Here is an 8,282-nt window from a genome sequence, read left to right as displayed (position 1 = left end):
GATCTAAATTAAGCCTGGAGAGAAAAAGTTATTAAATTTTTTTCCATCACTCAGGAAGATTAGTCAGGTTTCTGAATTCTGGGCCTTTCCTACAGCACAAAACTAAAGGAAAGTGCACTATTAGGGACACAGAGAATGTATTCTATATTTTATTGGCAGGGCAAAGGATAGAGCGTCATTCTTTACCTTTCTCCACTGAATGAGACTTCCTTTTTCCCTGTAGGTGAAATACAATATCCACTGCAAAAAAATCCAAGACTAATCTGATTTGGTAGTCCATCACCATGAACAGTGAACCAGTCTTGACCCTCAAAGGCCCCATGGTGCCAAGAGAGTAGAAGACTGATGAACAATTGGAAACCCATGGATTCCTCAGTTCCTCAGTAATCCAGTTTTATTCACAACCCCATCAGCTGCCTGCTCTTAGGGCAGTACAGCTTTGTGCAATCAGTGGCCAGGAGCTGATGGCCATGGTTCAGAGGACACCTAGCACATGGCATCCTGAAGAGTGGAGTCCTGCCAGAACACATTCTGGGATTTTAGGCACTGCCACGGAGATGGAAGTTTAATGTGGATGGGGGCCCTTTAAGAGAAACAACTGAGCCTGGATCTCTCACATCCTTGACAAAAAAAAAAAAAAAATCCTGACCACGAGGCTGAAAAGAACTAGATTTGAAAACTCAAAGTATGTCCCTTCATATCTGTGGAATGGGAACAATCTGTTGGTATAATCAAGGACTTAATTTTTTTTCCTTCTTTGTGTCACTATAATCAATCTCAAAAGAATTCTCTATGAAACCTTCCTGTGAACACAAGCCTGTTCCAAGTTACATTTCTCTGGACAGGGAACAGAGAAGCACTCCACTGACCCTCTGTTCCTTGGGACTCAGAACACCCACACTTCAGTGTAAAGGGAGAAAACCTCCCTCAGGAAAACCTCATCTGTGTTTTCAAGGCAAACAGGAGCTGCACTAAATTTTGTCTGAAGCATGCATCAAGAATGCTTTCCAGAGCAAATCCAACTGGCTAGAGAGCTGAGAGACAGAGTCCAGAGGCAACTCTGCATTTAGAGACAAGCCAGACCTTCAGACTAACCAATAGTGCAGCACCTCATTAAGCACCTAGGCAAACACTATTTAAAAACTAAGGCACTCTTGGAGTCTTAGCACCGCTAAACTTAGATACAGTTGATCAGATTTAAAACTTCCTTGCCTAATCTGATATAAATTTCTTGTTATTCCTCTTACAAACCTGCATCCAAGTCCATGAGGTTATCCAGGAATTCTGTTGCAGAGCCAAAAATAAATCCCAATCTCTGAAAAAACCCAATGTATGTAAACATTGGATGCTTTAGTTGGAAAACTGAACACATTTTTCAGTCTATCCTGATAGCAAAAATAATTGTTAAAGGCTTTCAGGGATGCAGATGGCCGTGCACTATGTGTGTTGAGAGAGAGCACATCTTTTGCTGACCCAAACATTTCTTTCAATGGAAAATCTTTCTTTTAAGCAAAATTAAATGCTATTTACCATGTTTTATGATTTTAGCTAATTTTAAAACTCAAAAATATCATTTCTAAATGCCAAAAGATTTTGCTTGAAGCTATACCCACAAACACTCTTATTTTCTGAAAACTGCTTCTCAGTAATTTGGTATTCCCTAAAGAAAATTCACTATTCTGTGAGTCCAAAGATAGCTTCTTACCCATTGAATTATTCTTCTTTGTTAATAAGTTTCTGATAATAGAGTTATTCTCCCCCAAAAAAGTTCAGCTCTGCTCTCATTGCAAATACTGTCCTCAAAGGCCTTTTAAATTAGAAGCTTTTTAAAATGAAAAAAAAAATCACTCTTTAGTGCATTTGAAATTTTCTCAAGGAAGCCTTATATTAATTAAGAAGAAAAAGTTCTTTTCCTTTTTTCAATCAAACCTAATTATAGTGTCTGAAAGTACAGTTTCTTTGAACTCTTGTTTCACAGAGGGAGGAGGAAATCCTCAGTACTTTCTTCATGTGAAAACAAGTTTTGATCTAATCACATTTGGTTTACCAATTTTAGTGGAGTCTGTGCTTTTTACATGTTCCTAAGAGGTATAGAATAAAAATATTTAAGTAGCAGGAGAATTATAGTAGTGTTTATGAATCTTAAAATAACATAAAATACTGCATTCAAATGAGGACTCTGAAGTTCCTGTTTTACTAGGAAACCTCCTTGATCTGGTTATCAAGGGGATAATCTCAAAGGAAAAGTGTTTAGTCTTATCTGAAACTTCTGACCTAGTCAGAATTCAAGGGTGATTAGAGACTTCTTCTGCTGATACTTCACTGTATGTATAATTGACACTATGTTATCATGGCTCACAGCTCTGCATGGAAAATGAAAAAGTGAAAAAGAGACTTCAAAGGGCAACATCTATCATGCTGGCTGTACTTTGGCAGAATCTATTGCTCATCTCTGTAGAACAAGCACCAGACTCAGAACATTGCTGCAGCACCAGGCGGTACTTGAGGATAAGGTGTTTCAACCAATTGGTTTCCTTATATTCTTTTCTGGAGCAATATCCTTTGTCAATACTGATCCCTGTCCCTGATAAATATCCCACCTAACATCTTCCAAGACCCAATGTAGTGATGCACTGTCTTTAGCCCCATCAGGAATATTCTCAAGCAATGCCACTAGGTCAAAGAGCAACATACAGATCTCCCAGGCAGCCACCATGGGTTTATAGTAATGCCTACACTTCTCACCTGTTAATATTACAAACGAGGGCTATTACTGAGAGCCCTGTCCCCACCAAAGACCTCCAAATGAGGAAACTCTCTGTTAAAATCGGAGAGGAGTTGAGCAAAATAATCTGCCAAGTCTGAAACATGCTGGTGGAGAAGAGATGATCTGGGGCAGAGAGAAGCCTGAACTGGTGAAAACTGCTGGGATCTTTTACCTCCTGTATCTGACCTGCTAGAACTTTACCTCAGCCCAAGGCAGCAGCCCCGGAATGTCTGTGGCCCCAGAATGACAACAGTTACAGTCCAGACAAGAAGGAAAAGAGGCGTGCAGAGGCCTTAAGAAGGGCTGCACCTGCCAACTGCGAGGCTGCTCCTCCGAGCTGCACGTATGAGTTCAGTGGGAGCCAGAGAGAGACATCCACTCATGGCAGACAAACAACGAACAGGCTCCAAACTATATACTTGAGTTACTAATGAACTTCAAATTTAATTAACATATTCCACGTTTATAAGAAAATGTTACATTTTGAGTTGTAAATTCCCCAGATGAATTCTTTCAGTGACTCTTCCTGCTGAAAGGGAGCAGTTACCTCACCTTTGCCTGAGTTTCCTCATCTGTGTAACAAGGTTGATGAATCTCAGAAGTATATCCCACAACAACTTGGCAATGCTCTTTTAAAATAGCACAATGTTGAAAAATGCAAATTATAATATTTCTCATGACTATGCCCACCCCAACTAATTATCACACTGCAGAAAAAAAAAGTGTTGGTATTGGAATAAAAGCACTATTTATTTATTAAGGGATTGTGTTCTGTGTATGTCTCAGTCTTCTCCAAATATAAAAATTCAGTGAGCTGAAATTACTTCATATTTATCCAGTTTTGAATTTTAAAGAACAAGAATGCCATACATCCATGAAATTTTTAAAACCAAAAGATGAATTAGATGAATCCATTTCACAGCCCTTCATGTTCTGGCACGAGGTATTGTGCAGACTTTTAGGTAAATAATGTTTAATTTAATTTAATTATTTAGCTATATAGTGCATTCATTTCAGCTCGAGAGAGAGTGATTAAAATGCAGAGGCTGGGAATCCTGATAGCAATATGCAAATTTTCAACATATTCTTAAGCAATCATGTTAAAAATCATATAAACTACCATAATTTTCCTGAAAAGTCTGAATTTATTCCAATTTACAGGTACCAAAGATGATCTTCTAACATATACGTAGTTCCTTCTTCTTTAGTGCTGTCATACTCCTGCTGTAGAGAGGCATGAAACTAAGCTAATACAACAGCTTTTGTAAGTTCAGAGGAATTGTGAGCAGATTCAGCTGCTGATAGGAAGACTAAAACTCGGGGTGGGGGGAGGATCGCACTGGCTGGGCTGTGGGCAGACCCTATGGCTGGAATAGCAGAGAACACAAAAGGTGAGGGGGGGTTCTAGTCCACTAAACACATCAGGAGCATGAAGGTTAAATTACTTCGATGTGCCTTAAGCTAGCAGCAAATGTGGGCTTACAAATGAGCAAATGAAGGAAGTGTGGCAGGTGCTGGAAGGCCACCTGCAGTACAGATGCCGAAGGGAGACTGCTGCACTGGCCAGCCCACTGCCCGGTGTCCCTCCCCCGGTGTCCCTCCCCCGGTGTCCCTCCCCGGTGTCTCTCTCCCCGGTGTCCCACCCCCGGTGTCCCGCTCCCCGGTGTCCCTCTCCCCGGTGTCCCTCTCCCCGGTGTCCCTCTCCCCGGTGTCCCGCTCCCCGGTGTTCCTCCCCCGGTGTCCCGCTCCCCGGTGTCCCGCTCCCCAGTGTCCCGCTCCCCGGTGTCCCTCTCCCCGGTGTCCCGCTCCCCGGTGTTCCTCCCCCGGTGTCCCGCTCCCCGGTGTCCCGCTCCCCAGTGTCCCTCTCCCCGGTGTCCCACCCCCGGTGTCCCTCTCCCCGGTGCAGCTGGGGTGCTCACTCCGTGGGCCCTGAGCAGCAGCACTGGCTGCCACTCTCACTGCCTCGGCCACAAACAGCAAAAGCCAACGGGAGCACTTAGCACAAGCTGATCTAGAAAAGCTGTTTCAGTGAGTGGGCTGTAAAGTGCCTGGAGTCTCACAGACAGTCTGGACTGTGAGGAAGATGGAAAAACAAGGCTTCCGCTGTGCCTTCTGTCTTCTGCCTCAGTCCAGCCCTTTGCTTTCATACGCAAAATATCCACTCATTAAGTCCTAATTAAAATTAAACTCTTTAACTCTATCATCACTATCCTGACTCCCAGTCTACCTAGGTTCTCACGTTGCTTTCAACCCTTATGGATTCTACCCTCATCTCCGTTTTCTCCCCAACAAGGTGAGAGACCCCAAAGACTTTGTTGCCTCTCTTAAGAGAGACCCTTCTCTCTTAGAACACGTCTAACAATTTTCTCACGTTCTGGTATTTTTAGATGACAAGCCAGAAGTTTCACTGCACAAGAAAAGAAAGCAATTTACAGCTCCATGTAGAAACACAGCCACTTCTAGTTCATTTGTTTTTCATCTTGATTATCAACACGTTTGTCATCTCTCTGTAATTTATTCATTATCTTTAGACGAGGGATGTGAAAAGGAGGGGTAGCAGTGAAGAAGGAGGTAAGTGTACTTGTCAAAATGGGAAACAGATGCTCTAACAATGACTGGAGACAATTAATGTTCTCAGGAGGTATCAACAGGCAAGGTCCATGGATCGCTTCAAATTTTTGCAGGAAACAGTCTTCTGGAAAATGCAAATACAGAGGCTTTATTTTCCAGGCACGTGAGAGCATGTCTTGTTTGTAATGAGCTGTCGTAAGGAACTTCACATTGCTCCTTGAAAGTGTGGCTATTCTGATCATTGCTGGCCTAAATAATAACAGAGCGATGAAGGGGGAGCTGGGCACCTGGCAGCAGAGCTAACGAACCTGCCACAGCTCCCTGCCTCTGCTTCAGACACAGCATGCAAAGCAAAGCATTTAGCACATGTTTAACCTTGAGCTGCTCAAAGTCAAAAGCACATAAGTATGCACCTAAAGCAAGTGCATACTTTGTGATTGCCAGGGCAGGCATGCATCTAGCAAAGGTCTTTGCTGCACTGGGGTCTTTCATTTCTCACCGAGGAATGATCCCACTGCTACAGCCCTTAAGGGAAGGCACCTCATCTAGTCTCCCATCCAGCACCAAAAAAAAAGAAATGTTAGCGCAGCCAAGGCCTTAGATTAGGCTTTAATCTGTATCACTCTGGGAAACACTGCTGCAAAAGCCAATTATAATAAATAAATATTATAAGACAGAAAAAAAAATCAGTAATGAATAGATGTGATCTGATTACTAACATTTGTAATAACAGTTTATTGTTCCACGCCACATGTAGATTTCTTCTTCTCTCTCTGCACTCTGTCAATTTAATTTTCCCTTCTGCTGTTCTGTTATCTAAAATGATCAAACACCTACCATGCCCTGGAAAGTACACCAATTAAGAGCTACATTTAAATCTGCATGAAAGGGCCTGTCACAAAGTTAATTGGAATAAAAATATATTTGATATGATATTGTTTGAATTCTGCTCCAAGCCTGACTATTGTCCATTACAAGTTTCCTTTTTAATCATTTATATTCTTCTTTTTCTCACTTTTCCTCCATATGTTTCATTACTGATTAAGTAATAATAGCAAACACCAACCTTAAAGGTCCTTCCTCTTCTTCCACCCCTTTCTTCCCAGCAGCCTCTCTCCTCAGCTAGGCAGAAAGGGCAAGGCTGCACACAGGGCAGCTGCTGATTCAGGTGTGCTCCTGAGCACCCCCTCAGCTGTGGAAAAGAATTCCTTCACCAACGACCGCATTGGGCTTTCAGATTTAGAAAACACCAATAAGCCTATCCAAAGGCCTGTTATACATAATATATGGCAAGGAGTTCTACATTAGACATAAAATATTACATTTTACATGTTATGAAAAATAGAACACTTTTTTCTGTTTACCTTATTCCTGCTGCCATGTCTATTATAAAAAAGAGAAAATACACATCAGCCAGATCAGACCATGACCAGTGTTTACTTAGTGATAGTCAGCAAATGCTCTAATTTTCTTTCCAGTGCAATGATTTCAGCTACGCATCTGCACTACAAAAATCAGAGACAGTGAATATGGCAGTCTGTGGTGACTATTTCCTAAAATCTGGAGAGATTTACAGTCAACTGGTAAGATAAATTGATGTCTGTAGTGACAGGAGAACTAAAGTTTGATCAGCATATAAATCAAACACTGAGAAAAGCATGGCAAAACAGAAATCCTTGTCATTCTACTGTCACTGGGTTCTGGGTCTTGGGGTTTCCTAAGGTGACAAGATTTAACTAATCTAAAAGGAGCTAGATTGCTAATTTCCCTCTCTAGCTTCTTATCTTCTGGAATGAATCAGATCTACAAATGCATGGTTGATTAAACTGCACTGCTATCACTAGACCTACATCAGGAGCAAATTTCATTCAAGGGACGTATTATTCATTTAAATGCTGGTGTATGACATTTTTAAACATGCAAATGTGACTGAAAAATTTTACAGGGAAGACATCTGGGAAAGGAAAGAGTTTCGTTTTTGCCAGTCTTCATGATTATGTGGCATCCATGCATGGTACGCAATATGAAATCACTGTGAAAAAATCCACCTCACTGTTCATAAAGGACATGGCAGCTCCGCTTCATGCATGCAATGTGTATTTCTTCTCTAACAGTAGTTCAAGTATTGAGGTAATCTGTTTTCCATTTCCAGCACAGACACATTTATTAGCAGAGTTAATAAGACAGTCTTTCTCAGAACATATTGTCTGTTGTCAAGATCTAAGGATTAACATTGTATTGCATGTCTGAATAGAATTACTTTCCCATAAGATTTGCTATACCAGGTTAGTTACATGGTCCAGTGGGTCTGGTACCCTGCCAGATGGCAATAAATAAATGACAAATAAATAAAATTTCAGAGAAAAGTTTAATTCTCGTACACCAACTCACTCCAACATACATTATGTACCTTGATAATTGTTGCAGTACAGCACATGGGAGGAAACATTTCCTTCTGACCTCTGTGGACAATTAGTTAATGCCCTAAACCTGGCATTTGATTACGGTTATCTGTCAGGCATAGCCACAAGCACCATTATCAGAGATTCTTTCAGGATTACAACAGCCTTATCACATCTCTGATTATGATAAGGAACAGTAAAGCATTCAGAAACCTCCGTGGTAATCCAGGTGAATTAGATTTCAGTAATAAGATCTTGATAAAGGAACATGTTCTCCTAGCCCAAATCACTCATAAATATGTAGACTCTAATAACTAATTATCTTAGATTTTCAGGAGATTATTTTTCTGGGAATCTGTCAACAGCAATTTTATTTTAGATGTTGTCCTAACTTCTCAGACACAGTCAGTTCACAGTTTCCAGACATTTTAAATGCCTGGAGGAAGGTCTTTTTTATGTGATGTGTCTCCCTCACTCTGAACTAATTAATTTTTATGGACATGGAAAATATCTATTTTGCTATGATGTTGAACTTTTCAGAT

At 41.0% G+C, this 8,282-nt stretch overlaps 1 long non-coding RNA gene across 1 annotated transcript; it reads left to right on the top strand.

The window, feature by feature from the left end:
* Positions 1-4,971: 4,971 nt before the first annotated feature.
* Positions 4,972-7,368, top strand: LOC138110838 (uncharacterized). Its single transcript, XR_011151097.1, has 4 exons — positions 4,972-5,060; positions 5,155-5,338; positions 6,817-6,921; positions 7,284-7,368. It is a non-coding gene; the product is annotated as an uncharacterized lncRNA (long non-coding RNA).
* Positions 7,369-8,282: the final 914 nt, after the last annotated feature.

The sequence above is a fragment of the Aphelocoma coerulescens genome, chromosome 5 (genome assembly GCF_041296385.1).
Source record: "Aphelocoma coerulescens isolate FSJ_1873_10779 chromosome 5, UR_Acoe_1.0, whole genome shotgun sequence".
Classification (NCBI taxonomy): Eukaryota; Metazoa; Chordata; class Aves; order Passeriformes; family Corvidae; genus Aphelocoma; species Aphelocoma coerulescens.
The sequence above is the reverse complement of the archived record's forward strand: the minus strand, read 5'-3'. Positions and strand labels throughout refer to the sequence as shown.